This window comes from Salvelinus sp. IW2-2015, unplaced genomic scaffold (genome assembly GCF_002910315.2).
Source record: "Salvelinus sp. IW2-2015 unplaced genomic scaffold, ASM291031v2 Un_scaffold2184, whole genome shotgun sequence".
NCBI lineage: Eukaryota > Metazoa > Chordata > Actinopteri > Salmoniformes > Salmonidae > Salvelinus > Salvelinus sp. IW2-2015.
This window is the reverse complement of record NW_019943514.1, coordinates 73,702-94,746: the sequence shown is the minus strand read 5'-3', so window position 1 is coordinate 94,746 and position 21,045 is coordinate 73,702. Positions and strand designations below refer to the sequence as shown.

Here is a 21,045-nt window from a genome sequence, read left to right as displayed (position 1 = left end):
TGCATCTCAATGCAAGAGGCGTCACTAGAGTCCCTGGTTTGAATCCATGCTGTATCACATATGCCCGTGATTGGGAATCCCAAAGGGCGGTACACAATTGGCCCAGCATCGTCTGGGTTTGGCCGGGGTAGGCCGTCATTGTAAATAAGAATGTGTTCTTAACTGACTTGCCTAGTTAAATAAAGGGGCTCCTTGTGGATCCAGAAATCACTGCAGCTATCAGTGACATGAAAATGTTGCTAGAAGACTGAACAGTGCTCAGCCAGACGTAAGAACCGCCACCTGTGGCTATAACAAAGAAGTGCCAGCTGATACTTCAAGGGGGAAGGCAAAGGAAGAAGTGAGCAGATGCCTGTTAGCAGACACCCAGGGGCAGCAGGGGCACGAGGGCCTCCCTACTAGATGCTGACCAGGCCAAGGAAGCCTTCAAGAGGCAGTTTGAAGAAGAGAAGACCAGCAAAGAGGCCCTGAAGGAGCGTCTGGGGTGCCTGTGTGCCGTCCTACAAGAAGAGCGTCATGGCCTCAAACGGCTCCATGAGAAGTCAAGGCAGCTGGCCACCTTGCAAGAGGAGACTTTCAGCAACAGGGAGAGGGTAACCTGGCTGACAAGTCAACTGAAAGAGAATCAAGTATGGTCCTCAGCCTGCAGGAGAAGTGCAGGGACCAAGGGGAAGAGGTGAGAAGGTAAAGACTAAGTTCCAGGATGTTGTAGTGACTTGGGAAGAAGAGGTCACTGTTCTGAATCGAGAACATTTATCTTAAAGAGGCAGTTCACGCTACCAATGAGCAAGCCGAAAAGCTCATGAAAAGTAATGCTCGGCTCAGAGGAAAAGCTCAGGTGAGAAGAATTAGAGGCAGGAATGCTGCAGCTGAAGAGGGTCCTGGAGGTCTCTGAGGTAGCTCACGAGTGTGCAGAAAAGGAGCATAGGGAGCAGGTAACCAGCATCCAGAATTTAGAGATCTACCGGTAGAGGGCAGAGCTACAAGGGGAAGCCCAGGCTGGGATGTTGGCCCTGTTGGAAGAAAAGCTGCACCCCAGTTCAAAAGGAACAGGGGTTTCCACAAAGGTGCTGGACAAGCAGTAAGAGCAAGCAGACCGAGCAGGAACTGCCTAGGTAATTGAGAAGCAATGAAGAGGAACAATGTACAGGCCTGTCTGGAAGAGGAGCAGGCAGCAAGAAGGCTTGAGCAGGAGGCAGTGAAGAGCCTCATAAGTGAATTGAAAAGTAATGAAGAGATGGCAAAGAAGTCAGCGATGGAAGCCAAGCAGAGAGTGGTGGCATTGATGGAGGAGAAGATGTCCCTGGCAGGTAAAGCCTCTGAATTGCAATCATAAGTGGAAAACGCAATGAGGTTCAGAAAATGCAGGATGTCGTTCACAGGCTGGAGACATCTAATATGGCCTCGAGGGCCAAGTGGGAGCAGGTCTCCTTGTTGCTCAAAGAAGAGCAGGAGAGCCTAAGTAGCCTTGAGGTGCCACTGCGTGAAAAGCATCAACACAGCCATCTGCTGAGGCAAGTCCTAGGACTCGGGGGGGGGGGGGGGGACGTAGCTCTGGTGGGATCAAATCCCACTCTCCATTTCAGGGGACATGTTTGCTCCTTCGTGTGAGTTGTTTACCCACACCACTGAACAGCCCCTTGACCGAAGAGAAAACAGCCTGTATTTCCAGAACCCATGGCCAGGGAAGATTAAAGGAACCCTGAAAAAGAAAACCTGGACCAGAGCATGGTTACACAGAGGGTTCCCAGGACAACCACACCAACAAGAATGTCAGTCCAAATACATTCCACTGATGACTCTCCCACTTTGTTTTCCCCAGAAGAGGTTTCAAGGTCCCCTGATGGTGAAGTGGTGACAGGGAGATGGTGGTCCAAAGGATTCAGCAGAGACCAGGGAAAGTTCCAGTGCTCCAAAATCAAAAACTGGTGGGGAGACCCCATCGGGGACTGGGGTGAGCCCGTAGAAGGGCACTACCAGCCAAGAGGGAAGCAGCCCAATACTCTGGTGAGTGAAGTTTTGTCATGAGTTAAGAGGTCTGAAGGAAGGTTGGATTGTCATTCAGAAGTGAAGAGGTTTAAAAAGTCTGAAGTGTCTAACCATGGTTGACGTGAGTCTTCTTTCCAAAACCCAGAAGACAGAACTGCCAGCAGGTAGAGCACTTGCACAGAAGGCAGTGAGACAAAGAACCCAAKAGAGCGGTTGAGGCAGAGGTCAAACCTCTGACACGACGCAGGAGAAAAAGGCACAGCCAGAGAAGAAGAATCCCCTTTAAAGACAGGAAGAGGCCAAGGAGGCAGTGGAGCTCTGCCAGTCATCCACCCAGTCAAATGTGAATGGAAGAGCTACAAGACATGGGTAAGCCTGACAAACCAACTATGTTACTGTGCCTCCCCAGGAGTGGTGGAGAGTTGGAGAGTGGGCCTGGGAGTCAGAGGGCCTACCATGGTCAGGCAAGTTCATTAAGATGGATGATGGTTATGTGGTAACCCTAGACTTTGCCAAGCTCTTGGTTACCAGGGTGCCTCAGGGAGAGTCTTCCAACTCCACAGAAACTGGTCAACTACCATCAGGTACACCACCAGGGGACAGCGAGCCCCAGGCCCATGAGGTAAAGGTCCAAGACGGCACAGTGGAGTATGACCAATGAAAAGGGATGTTTAGAAATGGAGAAACCTCAAACTCCTGTCATGGACCTTCAAATGTCCTTTGACCAGAGCTGAGGCAGGTGGCATGCTGTCGGGGTGCTCTATTTTGAAAATGTTGAAGAAGCATGGTTTTGCAAGAAGGACTGGAGGTGACCAAAAGAATGGTCATGTGAAAGAAAAGGGGCTTGAGGTAAAACTGAGGTAAAACAAACATTTCTGTGATGATAACGCAAGACTTTGCAGAAATCCTGAGGCCCAAGTGGAAAAAGGCGAGCCGCTTAAGGGGGACACGTGTTGTCATTCAAAGGAGAACGGTAAAGCTGGTGAGGAGGCACAGACGCATGGAGGTGAGAGCCTTCCCCCTCTCAATAACCAGTTATTGTGTGTTCCCCAGAAGGTGGCCGAGAACCAGACCCATGAAGAGGGTGAACCATGGAGATGACAAACATCAACCTTTGTTGTATGACCCCTGGAGGTCCAGGGGTGTATCTCCATGGCCTTGGATTAGATGACTGGTCAAGAGTTGACTCTATCGGGACATTGGCCTGTACAAACCACGTGTTCAGGCAGGGGTGGGCGGTGTGTGAGCATCCGAGGGGTGTAAGGGTGGGAAAGGCCAGCTTTTGGCCCCACTTGGTGGATAAACAACTCATTACAAGGTGTGGCATCTCTCCACAGAGACTTAATTGACTGCAGCTGCACATCTTGAACAGCTGGCTGCAATTAGGGTGGCAGAACATGGGGAGGCAGTGGAGTTCAGCGAGGGAGAGAGAGAGAGCAGTGAGGAGGACACGCCTAACCATTGGACCAGTCAGCACCCAATGATGACGGTTTGAAGCTCTCTCTGCCCTGGGAGAAAATAAATCACTGGGGAATAATATGATTACATTCAGTTATTGCCATAAAGGGCCAGCTGTTGATTTTGATTATTGGCCTTACTTCTTTTTTTACCAGTTAATAAATCCTCTTTGAGTGCTGAATTGCCTTGTCTGTCTCTTGGTTTTGCACTACCACACATGACACACTCCTCCACCTACGGAGTTTTAACTGTTTAAATGTGTTCATACAGGTAAGCTCTGGTTGTTCTACAGGTGTACAGCAGGCTTGGTCCAAYTGGCCACCGCTGGCTCCGTCAAGTCATCATGCTGCTCAAAACAAAAAGGGATTGGAAACAGTTCAGTTTCAGCAATGTCAACATTTCTGGGCTAAATCTGATCTGACTTTCTTGTCATGGGCAAATGTTGAAACGAGCCTACACCTGGTGGTCTCTAGGAAGACATTACTGTTTTGTTGAGAGCTGAATCCTGACGTGGGATATAACAATATTTTTGGGGTTAAAGATCCCCTTTGATTATATGAGGTATTTGCACAAATGTTCAAATATGGTGTAGGTTTCTGTCTTAGTGGAGAAAATGTGTGAGGTTTGATGAGGAAGAGTTAGAGACTTACCTCAACTATCTGTGGTGGGTACGCATGAAGATCTGCGTGAGCGGTTACACATGTTCTTCTGTAAAACCGAGGCAAAACACAAAGATACTGTAAGTCAATAACAATTTTTTTTAAACTTCTAAACGAGAGCAAACCAATCAGTAGAACTACACCACTTCATAATATGGTAGCAACATAAGAGCTGTGATACCATCCTATCTTCTCTATAAGAAGTGAGTGGGTGCCCTGTACCTTTTCATGAAGACGGTGATGGAGGACTGTGTCAGAGAGCCAAGGATGTCTCAACGCTTCAGAGGCACCTATCCTCCAACTGCAGAAAAACACACACAAACACACAGTGAGATATATGAACAGATGTAAAATGTCATAGAAGAAAAATTGATTTTTGATTTTTATTGCAAAATATACAGTATATGTGGTGCAATATACTGTGCCTCAAGAAAGTATTCAGACCCCTTGACTTTTCCACATATATTTATTTATTACATTACAGCCTTGTTCTAAAATATATTAAATCATTGTTTTCCTCATCAATCTACAAACAATACCCCATAATGACAAAGTGAAAACAGGTTTTGTCGAAATTTTGGCAAATGTTTTAAAATGAAAAAACAGAACACCTTATTTACATAAATATCCAGACCCTTTGCTATGAGACTCGAAATTGAGCTCAGGTGCATCCTGTATCCATGATCATCCTTGATGTTTCTACAACTTGATTAGAGTCCACCTGTGGTAAATTAAATTGATTGAACATGATTTGGAAAGGCACATACATGTCTATATAAAGACGCAGCTGACAGTGCATGTCAGAGCAAAAACCAAGCCATGAGGTCAAAAGAATTGTCCATAGAGCTCCGAGACAGGATTGTGTTAAGGCAAAGATCTGGGGAAGGGTACCGAAAGATTTCTGCAGCATTGAAGGTCCCCAAGACCACAGTGACCTCCATCATTCTTAAATGGAAGAAGTTTGGAACCACCAAGGCTCTTCCAAGAGCTGGCCGCCCGGCCAAACTGAGCAATCGGGGGAGAAGGGCCTTGGTCAGGGAGGTGAGCAAGAACCCGATGGCCACTCTGACAGAGCTCCAGAGTTCCTCTGTGGCGATGGGAGAACCTTCCAGAAAGACAACCATCTCTGCAATCAGCCCTTTATGGTAGAGTGGCCAGACGGAAGCCACTCCTCAGTAAAAGGCACATGACAGCCCGCTTATAAAAACCTTCTCCAGAGTGCTCAGGACTTCAGACTGGGGCGAAGGTTCACCTTCCAACAGGACAATGACCCGAAGCACACAGCTAAGGCCACGCAGGAATGGCATCGGGACAAATCTCTGATTGTCATTGAGTGGCCCAGCCAGAGCCCGGACTTGAACCCGATCGAACATCTCTGGAGAGACCTGGACATTGCTGTGCAGTGACGCTCCCCATCCAACCTAACAGAGCTTGAGAGGATCTGCAGAGAAGAATGGAAGAAACTACCCAAACACAGATGTGCCAAGCTTGTAGCTTCATACCCAAGAAGACTTGAGGCTGTAATCGCTGCCAAAGGTGCTTCAACAAAGTACTGAGTAAWGGMTCTGAATACTTACGTTTTTTTATATATATTTTTTTAGGGGATAGATCAGCTTTAATATTGCATATTGATTGTAGCTTGCATCTATGTAATTGTCTGCATCACTTCCAATCCCCCATATATTGTTTTGCATATACACTGCTCAAAAAAATAAAGGGAACACTTAAACAACACAATGTAACTCCAAGTCAATCACACTTCTGTGAAATCAAACTGTCCACTTAGGAAGCAACACTGATTGACAATAAATTTCACATGCTGTTGTGCAAATGGAATAGACAAAAGGTGGAAATTATAGGCAATTAGCAAGACACCCTCAATAAAGGAGTGATTCTGCAGGTGGTGACCACAGACCACTTCTCAGTTCCTATGCTTCCTGGCTGATGTTTTGGTCACTTTTGAATGCTGGCGGTGCTTTCACTCTAGTGTGCATGAGACGGAGTCTACAACCCACACAGTGGCTCAGGTAGTGCAGCTCATCCAGGATGGCACAATCAATGCGAGGCTGTTGGCAAGAAGTTGCTGTGTCTTCAGCGTATTGTCCAGAGCATGCGAGCGCTACCAGGAGACAGGCCAGTACATCAGGAGACGTGGAAGAGCCGTAGGAGGGCAACAACCCAGCAGCAGGACCGCTACCTCCGCCTTTGTGCAAGGAGGAGCACTGCCAGAGCCCTGCAAAATGACCTCCAGCAGGCCACAAATGTGCATGGTCTGCTCAAACGGTCAGAAACAGACTCCATGAGGTGTATGAGGCCCGACGTCCACAGGTGGGTTGTGCTTACAGCCCAACACTTGCAGGACGTTGGCATTTGCCAGAGAACACCACGATTGGCAAATTCGCCACTGCGCCGCTGTGCTCTTCACAGATGAAAGCAGGTTCACACTGAGCACATGAGCACATTGACAGACGTGACAGAGTCTGGAGACGCCGTGAGAGAACTTCTGCTGCCTGCAACAATCCTCCAGCATGACCGGTTTTGGCGGTGGTCAGTCATGGTGTGGTGGCATTCTTTGTGGGGCCCACAGCCCTCCATGTGCTCGCCAGAGGTAGCCTGACTGCCATTAGGTACCGAGATTGAATCCTCAGAGCCCTTGTGAGACCATATGCTGACACATGCACATTTGTGGCCTGCTGGAGGTCATTTTGCAGGGCTCTGGCAGTGTCCTCCTTGCACAAGCAGAGGTAGCGGTCCTGCTGCTGGGTTGTTGCCCTCCTACGGCCTCCTCCACGTCTCCTGATGTACTGCCTGTCTCCTGGTAGCGCCTCCATGCTCTGGACACTACGCTGACAGACACAGCAAACTTCTGCAGCTCCTGATGTGCCATCCTGGATGAGCTGCACTACCTGAGCCACTTGTTGTGGGTTGTTAGACTCCGTCTCATGCTACCACTAGAGTGAGAGCACCGCCAACATTCAAAAGTGACCAAAACATCAGCCAGGAAGCATAGGAACTGAGAAGTGGTCTGTGTCACCACCTGCAGAACCACTCCTTTATTGGGGGTGTTTTGCTAATTGCCTATAATTTCCACCTTTTGTCTATTCCATTTGCACAACAGCATGTGAAATTTATTGTCAATCAGTGTTGCTTCCTAAGTGGACAGTTTGATTTCACAGAAGTGTGATTGACTTGGAGTTACATTGTTTGTTTAAGTGTTCCCTTTATTTTTTTGAGCAGTGTATATATACACACACACACAGTACAAGTCAAAAGTTTGGACACACCTACTCAAGTGTGTGGTGTGTGTGTGTGTGTGTGTGTGTGTGTGTGTGTGTGTGTGTGTGTGTGTGTGTGTGTGTGTGTGTGTGTGTGTGTGTGTGTGTTTGTGTGTGTGTGTGTGTGTGTGTGTGTGACATTCTAACCTACCACCCCTCCTCTAATTGGAGTAAACTAGTAAACAACCATGCTTAGGCTTCTACTTCCAGCTTATACATACTATATACATTTTATGGACACAGTCTATTTTACAATAGTTCTATTTAGTTTGTTTTTACTCCTGCTCTTCCTCTACCATCAACCTCCCATTTATTTCTGATGTCCATCCGGTTGATTTCTATTTGCCATATCTTTCAAACTGTGCTCTTTTCAAAAAAGTTCTTAACCCATATACGTTTTACGGACACAGTATGTTTTACATTAGTTATCTTGTTATTATTTGTGTTATTTAGTCCCAACCTTTAGCTCCATTCAATGTGATATCTGTTTTTTTTTCTTTTTAATACATTAGCAAAAAAAAAATTAAACTGATTTTGTTTTGTCATGTCATGATGGTGTGTAGATTGATGAGGGATTAAAAAAAAAATCTGTTTTAGAATAAGGCTGTAACGTAACAAAATGTGGAAAAAGTCAAGGGGCTTGAATACTTTCCGAATGCACAGTATTTTGAAATCAAGCAGATGTATGATACCTTTTATTGATGATGAGGAGTTTGGAGATGAGAAGTCTTTGGCCTCCTCTGAGATGTCTGTAAATTCTGCCTCTTCAAAGTTCCACTGGCAGGCCAGAATGTTATTCAAAGTCTCATTGTCATCGTCACCTAGGAAGGGACACAGACCGCTTAGCCTGTGGAAGAAGAGGAAGAGTCTTTATTGTGTGTGTGTGTGTGTGTGTGTGTGTGTGTGTGTGTGTGGTGTGTGTGTGTGTGTGTGTGTGTGTGTGTGTGTGTGTGTGTGTGTGTGTGTGTGTTGTGTGTGTGTGTGGTGTGTTGTGCGTGCACCGTACACGTTTGGGCTCCCAAGTGGCGCAGTGGTCTAAAGTCACTGCATCTCAGTGCTAGAAGAGGTCACTACAGACCCTGGTTCTTTTCCAGGCTGTATCACAACCGGCCATGATTGGGAGTCCCATAGGGCAGCGCACAATTGGCCCAGCATCTTCCGGGTTAGAGTTTGGCCAGGGTAGGCCGTCATTGTAAATAAGAATTTGTTCATAACTGTTTTGCCTAGTTAATAAAGGTTAAATAAATGAGTTGTGCATGTGTACTCACAGCATATATGTAATGACTCCCAGGCTCCACATGTCGGTGTTGAATGACACCAAAGCGTATGACAACTTCTGGGGCCAGGAACTCTGGGGTGCCGAAATTTATTCGTAACTTCTCTCTGGGCTTGTATCTAGGGGGAATACGTGTTTATTTTTATTGGGAATCTATCAATACAAATACAATAGTTTAATGTTGCATGCATTGATACATCATATATGATATACAGTTATGCTAATTCAAGTGGACGATTCATGTGAATATGAAACCTACTTTCTGGCAAGTCCAAAGTCGATGATCTTAATTTTATTCGTGACTCTGCTCACACATAGAATATTCTCTGGCTGAAAAAGGTGAAACAATAGCAAGACAGTAGTATATAGAAACCATTGTTACCTATTGTGTACAATCTGATATGCTATCAATAACATCAGTGGCTATGGAAAACAATGACCTCTGGCACATTAAACTGATCTGAACACATAAGTATATATTTGTTTGCTCACTGCCCCTGTCAAACACAGTGTGGTAGTCTACCTTGAGGTCCAGATGGAGGATGTACATCTTGTGCATGTGCTGCAGGCCCTCACAGATCTGCCTGATGAACAGCACCGTGTCCAGCTCCATCAGAGTGTAGTTCTCATCGATGATCCTGTCAAAGAGCTCCCCTCCATCCACACTACAATCACACACACAAAAACACATTAGGATGCTGCAGAAACGTATAAAGCAAATTGCCCAAAAACAGGACTTGAGCTTGGGGTCGCTAGGAAGTAAAGCCTGTATGTACCATGGTCTGAATCAGTAGACTCAAAATGCTGCTGTACTTTCCTGAACACATTCACTATCATTTCATTTCATTCAAGTTTCCTCAAAATCCATTGTCTTAAAGATACTACAAGACAGTGCACTGACCTATTGTGTATTTCTATCTACAGTGGCATCATGGCATAAAAAGGATGTCAAATGAATTTAAGCTTAAAGATGTGGGTTGAGAAAACATTGTGGGAAGGAACAGACAGCGAGGCAGAGAACCATAGACATACACTACATGACAAAAAGTATGTGGACACCTGCTTGTCGAACATCTCATTCCAAAATCATGGGCATTAATATGGAGTTGGTTCCTCCATTGCTGCTATAACAGCCTCCACTCTCGTGGGAAGGCTTCCCACCAGTGGAGGTTCTTCAGAGGAGGAAGGGGAGGACCATCCTCCTCAGTGAATTTKATAAAAAATGTAATTGTAAAACATTTAAAAAGTTATCCTTTTTAGATAAAACTATACTAAATATAATCACGTCACCAAATAACTGATTAACTTTGCCACTACTTTAACACTACTTTGCCAAGAAGGTCTACAGTAGCCTCAACAGCTGTCTGTAGGGTAGCACCATGGTGTAGTCAGAGGACAGCTAGCTTCCGTCCTCCTCTGGGTACGTTGACTTCAATACAAAACCTAGGAGGCTGATGGTTCTCACCCCCTTCCATAGACTTACACACTAATTATGACAACTCCGGAGGACATCCTCCAGCCTATCAGAGCTCTTGCATCTAGTWCTGAAAGCATAAGCTACAGCTAGCTAGCACTGCAGTGTATAAAATGTGGTGAGTAGTTGACTCAAAGAGAGAGAAAGGCAATAGTTGAACAAAACMATTTAGTTCTGTGGAGGCAACGTACTATTCCAGCACCAGAATGATGTCGTTCCTGGACTCGTAGGCYGCGTAGAGCTGGATCAGGTTGGCATGGTCCAGCTGGTTCATGACCGTGATCTCATTCTTCACCACCTCCTACATGCCAAACACACACCAACCACATAATGAGAGGTGTCAGATGCTCGCTTGCAGCTAGCAAGCAGTGTACGGCTCCTCTTTTCTGGGTCAAATTAAAAATTTATCAGAAAATGAGGAAGAAACATATTCCCCATCCATCCACTTCTTTAGAGTGAAAAGGTTTTTAGAGTGTTATGTTCAGATGTCTAATTCCACATTTTGGATTTTTTTTAAATACAGGAGGTTCACACTCAAAAAGTATTTCAAAATAACTAKATTTTTCAAGGAAGCTGCAAGGTGTGTAGAGGTTTTTATATGCATGCAAAATGCACATAGCCTTCGAAGATACATTTTTAAACCTTAACAAGTGTAGTTTATTCAGTTTATATTCCAAGTACATTTACTCATTAAGAATTAGTACCTTCTCTTTCTGACTCCGGGCTTTGATGATCTTGGCAGCCAGGGTGAGACCCGAGGAGTTTTCCATGCATTTGTGCACCTGGCCAAAACGACCCCTAAGAGAGAGACGGAAAAATAAGTAAGGTGTCTTCAGTTTCTGACTCGTTTTCTTTTTTATAACGTAACCTTACTCCCTCTCCCTCTGACTAAGAGTTGGCAAAACGATCACCTGTAAGTCACAGATCCTATAATGTTACTCATCCAGATAATATGTCCCCTGAATGGAGGGGGATTGCAGTCAGAAGAMGAACTACTTGAACTATCAAAACTATTTCATCAGTATGTCCTCGGATACAAAATCAGTTCTCTTCCGATACAAGAAAGTAATATCATTTTGTGAAGGAATTGTATTGTTAATTTCTCCTTTATTTCATTAAATGAGAGTAAGGGTCCTCTCTTTGAAAATGTGGATTAACACTTAGCGATTAGCTCACAGCTGGCAGTGGGGGTATGGTTTCACATACCCCAAAGGCCTTCAGTAAAAATAACTGCCCTGACTCTGGAGTTATGAACCAGGGGAGAGGAGAAGAGAGGAGAGGAGGGGAGGGTTACACAACTCAACATTGTTGAGGACCTCTGTTCCTCTCTGTCTATGATTTAGGTCAGATATAATTTGTTCTGTGGGTTTGGTTCCAAAAGACAATGGAGAATCGACTAATAATTGACAAATTTATAATAACTCAGTACAATGTAGAAAAGAGCTCGACGGAGAGGAGTCGTTGATGGCCTGTGTTCTCTGGGGAGCCTAAGCAGGCACTATTTTATGTTACTCTTTGGAACCTCACAATACTGTTATTGCGGATGGATACAATTGTTCTTGAATTTYAAGTTAAACAGTTGAAAAGTCCTTTCAAATTTTACTTTGTGGTTCAAATCATTATGTATCGCTAGGAACAGGATAGGTACACTTACCCTCCGAGAACCTCTGCTCTGTTGATGGTGTAGAAGTTGCTGATCTGGTTCGGTTTGGCTGACACTATTCGATGGTTGAATGGAGCCGGAGGAGGAGAGCTTTTATCTTAAAGGAGATATGATACAAAATTATTTCATTTTTAACCATTTAACCATGGAAGTCACATAGAGATTGACATCTATTTTTCAAGTGAGCCCTGGCAAACAGTAGCATGGTGGGGAAATAGAAGCTGTATTGTTAATCAGTTAGCACGTGGCTCTATTAATGGTACCTCATAATCAAGTTATCATTCTGTGCTAACTAACACACTGTGGTAAACATGAGAAAGGAGATACAATGTTGGTTATGCAGACTACAGTACTCTCGTACTTTGTTACTCCTAGAAAGCATGCTTTTTTATACCCTAATTCAATAAGATTATGAATATTTTCTACGAAAAGAGAAAGATTAGCCACCATATCAAAAATCTATTGGACTTCATATCAGGCCCAAATCRTAATATTTGTTTGCGTAACTCCAGTTTTCTACTGAGATTAATGTGTGATTTATGGAATRGTTGAGTTGAGTGTGCGCATTTCAAGTTCCTCCCTCAGTACTTATCACCTTTCCCCCAGACTTAAAGCCACAGTACCCCATAAAAATGCTGGTCCTCACCAATGAAGAACTGTTCCCCAGTAGACTGCCTGACTTCTGTAGACTGATCCGGCTTCTTCTCTTTTCCCATCCTCTCCTTCAGTTCCACACGGATATCCACCCCGTCTGCCTTGAAGATGCCCCATCCCTCGTCCTCATCCTCTGGTCTTTCTCCGTCCTCTTCCTCCTCCTGCCTCTCCCCCTGCTCCTTCTCCCCCTGCCTCACATATTCCTCTCCTGCTCCTCCCTCCACCCGACTCTTCTTGTGGTCCTCCACTCCCAGGTCTTCCTCCGTCACACGACGCTTACTGCTGGTGCTGCCCTCTTCCATCTGGTCCTGTTCTGCAGCCTCCAGAGACTGAGAGGYGGCACTTTTGTTGTGGACTTCACAACTGGAACAGACAAACATAAACTCAGCAAAAAAAGAAATGTCCTCTCACTGTCAACTACGTTTATTTTCAGCAAACTTAACATCTGTAAATATTTGTATGAACATAAGATTCAACCACTGAGACATAAACTGAACAAGTTCCACAGACATGTGACTAACAGAAATTGAATAATGTGTCCCTGAACAAAGGGGGGGTCAAAAAAAATGTAACAGTCAGTATCTGGTGTGGCCACCAACTGCATTAAGTACTGCAGTGCATCTCCTCCTCATGGACTGCACCAGATTTGCCAGTTCTTGCTGTGAGATGTTACCACACTCTTCCACCAAGGCACCTGCAAGTTCCCAGACAATTCTGGGGGGGAATGGCCCTCACCCTCCGATCCAACAGATCCCAGACGTGCTCAATGGGATTGAGATCCGGGCTCGTCGCTGGCCATGGCAGAACACTGACATTCCTGTCTTGCAGGAAATCACGCACAGAACGAGCAGTATGGCTGGTGGCAATGTCATGCTGGAGGGTCATGTCAGGATGATCCTGCAGGAAGGGTACCACATGAGGGAGGAGGATGTCGTCCCTGTAACGCACAGCATTTAGATTGCCTGCAATGACAACAAGATCAGTCCGATGATGCTGTGACACACCGCCCCAGACCATGACGGACCCTCCACCTCCAAATTGATCCCGCTCCAGAGTACAGGCCTCAGTGTAGCGCTCATTCCTTCGACGATAAACGCAAATCCGACCATCACCTCTGGTGAGAGCAGGGACCCTGGTCATCTTTCTTTTCTTTTCATAACTGTGACCTTAATTGCCTACCGTCTGTAAGCTGTTAGTATCTCCACAGGTGTGTGTTCATTAATTGTGTATGGTTCATTGAACAAGCATGGGAAACAGTGTTTAAACCCTTTACAATGAAGATCTGTGAAGTTATTTGGATTTTTACTAATTATCTTTGAAAGACATGGTCCTGAAAAAAGGACYTTTCTTTTTTTGCTGAGTTTATTTTAGAAATTAGTGTGTGTATTTGAAAGACAGGCATCACAGAGTGAATGGTACTGAAGTAGAGAGAGAAATAAAGAGAGAGAATGAGAGGGACAGAGAGTGAGAGACAGAGAACGAAACAAATAAATACATCAAATAAAATAAATAGGAAGGGATTGAGGAGGGTAGAGGGGATACTCTACCTCTCTGGAATAGAGCCAGTCTCTCCTGGAGCTTCAGGGGAGGGTGGGAGAGGAGGGAGATCTTTAACTGACATATCAGCAGCTTCTGATGGGCCTGCACTGTCCTCCAACTTTTTGTTCCCCTCTCTCTCCTCTGCTCCTCTAACCTCCTCAGGCTGCTCTGTGATTTTCAACAGTTCTTCCTCTCGCTCCTCTTCCTTGAACTTGGATTCACTGAGGTGGTCTTCCTTCTCTTGCTTCTTTATGGCCTCCTCTTCCTCCTTCCTCTCCTCCACTTTTAGTCCATCTCCTGCTGCCTCCCTCTCCTCCTCAGACAATGACTCCTCTTCGGTCACGGGCGCCTTGGGGCCCTTGAGGATCAAGTCCAGCAGGTTCGGGCTGAGGGACCCAGTCTGTGATGACCCCAACCCCTCTGAGGCCCTTCCAGATCCAGCCTCCAGGTCCAAGACGCCATCAGGGGTAAGCTGCTGCTGGTGACCTGATGATGATCTCTCTGCATTCTCCTTGTTGAGCTTCTGAACCTCCTTTAGCAGCAACGCCTGCTTCCTCAGAGAGATGGTGTCTGCATTGGAACAAACAAAATGGCCAAGGGGATACAGTTATAATTAATTCAACCACCTGCATGATTTTCCCTTTAGTAACTATAATCAGATGATTGCACAATATCTCAGAATGTCCTACACACTCCTAGTATCCTCCTAAGATGATGGCAGGTGGTTGTCTGAAGTGTCAGTCTGATCTTTTTTATTCTCTTTGATGTTTTGGTTTCATGATGTACTTGTTAGCGCAATACTGTTGTTTACGTCTGACAGGAAGACTGTTGTGACTAGCCAGTTTGTTACCTTTTGTGTGGCTCCAAGATAGTATCATTCAAAGAAGTCTATTTTCTTCTCCCGCTCTCTAAGCTTTCAGAACACATGTTGTTTACATCTCACATGTTACATGTTGTGAGTGCTGCTGTGTATGAGTTAGTTTGTTTTGACTGGTAAAGGTCACTGTGTGTGTGTTGTATGGCTGTGAGCTATTGTTGATACATTTTAATGTACTGTGATGTGAACACCTGCTGTATCTGGGGGTTTCTTCTTCTGTGTTTTCAGACATTTTGTGCTCAGACTGGACTTCTCCTTCCCATCCTTCCCCTTGTGATCTTTTGACTAAAGGAAGGGAAGAACGAAAGATAAGATCATCACGTTCTGCATTTGGTCTACATTTCAACATTCTTCAAAACTAGGTAAAATATGTATATTTCCCTGAAACCGCTACCACTATGTAATTACAATATTTACTGCACAGAAACTTCATGATAAACATGTTTTCTGTGAGCAAGTTTACACGTACAAAGTTTCCGCAGAGTTTGCGGATTGTGAGAAAATGCTTTGGTCCGTGGAGCTTTGTTGTCTTGTGACTGTGAGTGGTCTCCGGTCTACTAGGTTTGGGTTCACATTTAGTGGTTATCATCCCTTGAGTCCCTTTAGTGGCTTTAGTAGAGGTAGTTTTCTGTTAAGGAGACAGACAACATGGCAATGCTAGTTGGACAATGGTGAATGTTATGCAACATGAAATGGATTATGACACTGTTAGAGAGGGTAAGGAGGAAGGTGAGTGGTAGTGAGAGAGGTAGGTTACAAATGAACATGAACATTTGACAGTATGAAAAATGAAAACAGTTGTTACAATATGTGAAATTAATAAAATGAATGACTGAATGTGATGTTAAAGATGAAAGAAACATTAATGTAACCGTCAAAACATATAGCCTAGCCTGATCAGTTGTTTTATTCAAGTTAGCATCCTGGTACTGTATTAATACAAACTACAAAGCCAAACTTGTTTCAGTCAAAGCATGATGTTGATTGTCCGCAGCAGATGTATAGATAGGTTGGTACATATGTGCGAGGCTGTGAATTTATAGTTATCACTTGTCACAGTGAGCGATGGAATGCAATACTGACCCTAAGCGGAGAAATTGCCTGCAACCAACCAAACAAGTATTCTCAAACAGACTTCGAACCCGAGGGGCTACCCAGTACTATAGTAAACACTCCAGTCCTTTAATGAGCAGGTCAACATCTTAAAAAATATATTGTGTTGTTGATTGTGAGGTAAGCACTGCTCAGTAGTAAGGCAGAGGAGATATTTTGAGGATGGGGATTTCCACAGTGGTACGATATGTGTGTGGTTTGTGTGGTGTGTGTGTGGGGGGGACCACATTGACAAATGTCTGCGGTAGACAGTTATCTCACACCTTAGAGGTGAATGAGACGGCCGGAGGCTGGAGCCACCGCCTGACGAGAGCTCTGACGACAACAAGAATTCCTGGTGATCTGAGTCATACAGTAGCCAATAGACAATCACAGAGGTATGTATGCCCTTACGTGTGGACTTATATGACCACTTAGTTGCTGTTCGAGTTCTAACCTCAAATCACGCTGAAAATGTCAAGTCTGTATCGTAGTTTGAGGTTTTGTGCTAGAACTGTGTTGAAATGGAAAGACCCTTAACTCACCAAATAAGGGTCTGAATACATTACAATTATTTACAGGACCGCTTTCTTAATTTCCTAGTACACATACTCTACACTACTATACACCATGACATGTGGAAACTCTTACACTACAATGTATCTCATTCACCATCTATATGAGTTGGTCACTGCTTGCAGGTAATAGACCCTGGGCATGAAAACAGATACCAATCTGGCATCCACCCTCATGCCAGTAATGGAAAGGGATGATAACTGGCTTTGAGGTACCTATAAGTCCCGCTTAAGGCTCTAATACCAAACGGTACTAGCCATTGACCTTCAGTGTCTCTGTGTCTAAGACCACTCTCAGTGTGTTACTGCTGGTCACATTGAATCAACAACTTGAAGTGCTTGTTGAAGTTGGAAGGAAGTGACTGGGACTTAAGCCTAGAGGATTTGGGTTTAAGTTAACCTTCTACAACAAAAACAGTGCTACTCATTGTACTTGGACTACTTAACCCAGTGCACTGGACGGTTGACATTATGATTCAAATTCTTCTCTTTCTGTCACCTAATCAGTCCAGTACCAAATGCTTCTAGTTACTTCCCTAAGATCATTGAGTCGTTAACTAGTTTCACATGCTTGCTAGTACATACAGATGTAATATCTTATTTTGATCACTCTGTCGTCACAGAGAACTTTCCTGCGTATGCAAATGTATAGTACATGCAAGGTTTAACTAGGCTTAAAACTTTTTTAATTTCCACTTTAGAATTTCAGACTCAACCCCTACAAAAATGTCCTTGAATTATAATCCACATAATAATTTACATTCCTGTTGCTGCAGGATTATTTAAATGCTGTGAGAAACTGTTCAAATTAAGATATTTTATTTTACTGGCCCAACCCTCTATCCCAAGTAAGACCGATCACCTGAATAAAGCATCTACAGGGTACAACCACTCCACCATTAAAAACACACTGTCCTATATAGGTCAATCATCTCCTGCTTATTTTGAGCCACTCGCATCTGAAGCAGTGCCAGCCTCTGTTCCAGCCTCTGTGCCAGCCTCAAATGTAGCACGCAGTGTGAAGAACAATCATTTACTAGACCCTTTAAATCAATGGCTGTTTGACACAGTTACCATGGCTGGATTGCTAATAAAGAGTTATGAATAGCTTTATCTGAAACAATGGAGGTAAATAATGTACATTTGGGATGCTCTGAATTGTAATGAATATATAGGTAACAGAACTCAATACACATCACTGAAACCATAGTACGTCTACAGTATATCCACGCTGGGACCTCTCAACATGCCACTACAGGACTGAGAAGGTGAGAGAGAGATACCGCAATAGAGAGAAAGACATACAGAAAACAAGCGAGGGAGAGACAGAGATAGAGAGAGTGACAGAGAGAAAGAGAGAGGGGGTCCTTACCCTCAGCACCCCAGATGCCGGAGGCCACATTATAGGCCAAGGAGGAATGTAGAGGAGAATGTGGGACAACGTAGGGTAGAATGTAGGCTAATGTACAGTATGAGCAGGGCAGTAAGTGTATTACTGTAGGTGGTGAAAGGTGGGGGCAAATTTGAGTCCTTTTGCTTGAGCATTGTAAACAGATGCTGTTTTTCATATACCACTGTACTTGATCATGAGGTGGTGGAATGTTCCCCACCAATTTCAACACTGGGTATAAGTATCAAGGCTTTGGCTCCTTCCATACAATATGGCGTGCTCTGCATGGCACTATACAAGCAGTGGAGATCGCTATGTCCCAAAGTCATATTGCTTTGACACATCTTCCACCACTTCATGAGGAAAAATAGCATGAGCCAAGCCACAATCCTTCCTTAGGAAACAGATCTCCACTTGACTAGCCAGCTCTGCTGCTCTGATCATTTTCCTCTGCAGTGCCAATGTCATAAAACTAAACCAAATCAAAAACCAAACATGGAAACATGGAGCACCTTATCTCCGAGCCTGAATACAATGTGCACATTTTTGAAGGACATGTAATTTGCAGGAGCGTGAGGAAACAGCGAACCCAGCAATTCATCTAACCTACGTTGCCCATCAAAACATCCATAACATCAATCCATTCTAAATTAACACCTGAACACAAGTGTTTTATTATTAAATTCACTTGAACATAATCCAGAGTTTTGTTGAGTAAAGAGTTCATAAAGTGCCTTAATAAAGAACCCTTAATACAGTCTACATAGACCTGCACAAACACACCTCTTTGGTTAGTGCAGTTTGAGCTTCCAGTCTCACCTTGTCGGTCTTCTTAGTAACTGAGCTCTCGCTCTTTTCTGCAGACGATTGCCTCTTAACGTCCACCTTGCTCTTACTGTCTTTGGACTTGGAGGCCTTGCGTGCTGCAGGATGCATAAACATCATCTCCATAACCCGGGAGCTCTTCACCGTCTCCCCGATGAATCTGATGACCTGCTGGATGCTGAGGACCAGATTCTCCATCCCGTCCAGCTTCTCAGCCTGCTTCTCCGAGCGCTGGTCCAACGCCATCATGATGGAGCTCATCTCATGACACATCTCTCTCACCTCGCTCACCACACCTGTACCCTGGGTTTGAGCCAGGGGAAGAGTTAGGGCTCTTGCAGGTATATGGATCTCCTCGTTGTCCACCTTCAGAGTTTCCACCTCCCTCTCGATACCATCGATGTCCTGGGTTATTCCGTCCAGCCGATTGAGGACCTTCTCCTGGATGTTGATGAGCCTGTCCATCTTACTGCTCAGAGACTCAATGCGATTCTGAATGAGGTCCAAGCCGGCACCAGTGCAGTCGGCTAGGTTATCCATCGTGCTTGGCTTTCCAGGGGTTGAGTTAGAGTTCACTATCTTTGAACTCATGACCGAATCACGACAGGACACCCAATCGAGACAGAAAAAGGGTCACAGAAAGGTTTATGACCAACGTCCGAGTGACAGACGGGACAACTCTTTTGAAAAACGCAGCCAGCCTTATCCCTATGTACTCCTCTTCAACTGTACAGACAAGCTGATTTAAAGACGGATATGTAAATAAAATGCAAATTTATCAACAACAAAAATGAAGAAAATCAAACTAACTAAACTCAAATCCATAAAGAGTGAAACCAGAAAAATACAGCCAGTAACTGTCAGTGTAACCTGTGGAAACACCTTTAGAGTTCTGACTTAACAGTCATCCGGTCGTGAGATTGTCCCTGTCTCTCACCTACTGCTTGACACCTCTGCTCTTCTCCTTACTGGAGGTGGTATTAAGAATGGAATAAGCCTGTCTACCTAAATGTAAACGGCACAGTCGACGTCAGCAGGGGACCGGCCAGGGGGGCGGGGGGCTGTGAGAGGCCGTGAGGGGCAGCAGTTTGGCTCTGGAGGGGCTGTCAGACATCTGAGCGCCTTTAAATGTTAAGCCCACCACCGTAGCCAGTCTCTGGCCCACCTGCCAAGTGTCAAAATGGCCAGTGTACACAGTTCCTCTCTCTGAGGCAGAGTGGAAAGTTGTCTGGGACGACGCTAGACACTTTTAGTTTTTTACTTTATTTGCATGTAAATGGTTATAGACTTTGTCTCACTTGGTGGTTTCACCATGATTAGCCTGAACAGGTGCTTACAGATGGAGAGGGGGGTCACTGACGTGTTTTATTTATAAGCGGTCAGGGACATTTTTAAGTCAACTCAAAATATCCAACAATCATGTCAAAAGTGCCACTCACACAGAACAGCTGTGTTTGCAAAAAGGGAACTTTTTAAATTAGATCCTTATTAATGACTGGCATAGTAATTAACAGCTTCGCAGTGTTTACAAGAGGCTGGAAAAATAATGATTGTGATAACATCAGGGAAATAACTGCATGTGAGCATTGAGTCTCAGTATGTAAGACAGTTGTACAGTGCATACGGAAAGTATTCAGACCCCTTAACGTTTTCCACATTTTTTACGTTACAGCCTTATTCTAAAATAGATTTTTTTTTAAAGTTCCTTAATCAATCTGTCAGGACCCGGTGCGAGAAACAGTCACTAATAATCGTCAGAACCCAGAAGATGAGGCAGACACAGCAGTACTAGAGATGGTGGTTTAATTAAAGAACAAAATCTTCAGGCAAAGAAACTAAATCCACAATGTCCAAAAATAAAGCCAAYAGGCACAAAATGGAAATCCTCCAAAATACAAAAGAAACTCCACAAAGTGGTAAAAAACAGCAGGGAAAAACAAACCTCAAAAGACTACTCAAATAATACACAAGAACTAAACCAGAGAACCTCTGGAAAATCCAACAAGAGAAATATCTATATAAAACAAGGCTTGGGCTGGGGCTGGGTGCTAACTTACAAACAGTGAGCAAGGAACTGAGGAACACACAGGGTTTAAATACTAACAAGGGAATGACTTACAGGTGCAAACAATAATTAGGGCAAGAAAAACAAAAAGGTACAAAAAAGGTGCAAGGGGGACATCTAGTGAACAAAACCTGAACAGTCCTGGCCAAAACCTGACAGAATCCCCCCCCTAGGAACGGCTCCTGACGTTCCTACCAGCCTTCTCAGGGTGGAGGACCCTGAACTGACGAATGA

At 44.5% G+C, this 21,045-nt stretch overlaps 1 pseudogene; it reads right to left on the bottom strand.

The window, feature by feature from the left end:
• Positions 1–1,536: 1,536 nt before the first annotated feature.
• On the bottom strand, positions 1,537–19,706 carry LOC112073192 (myosin light chain kinase 2, skeletal/cardiac muscle-like; annotated as a pseudogene).
• Positions 19,707–21,045: the final 1,339 nt, after the last annotated feature.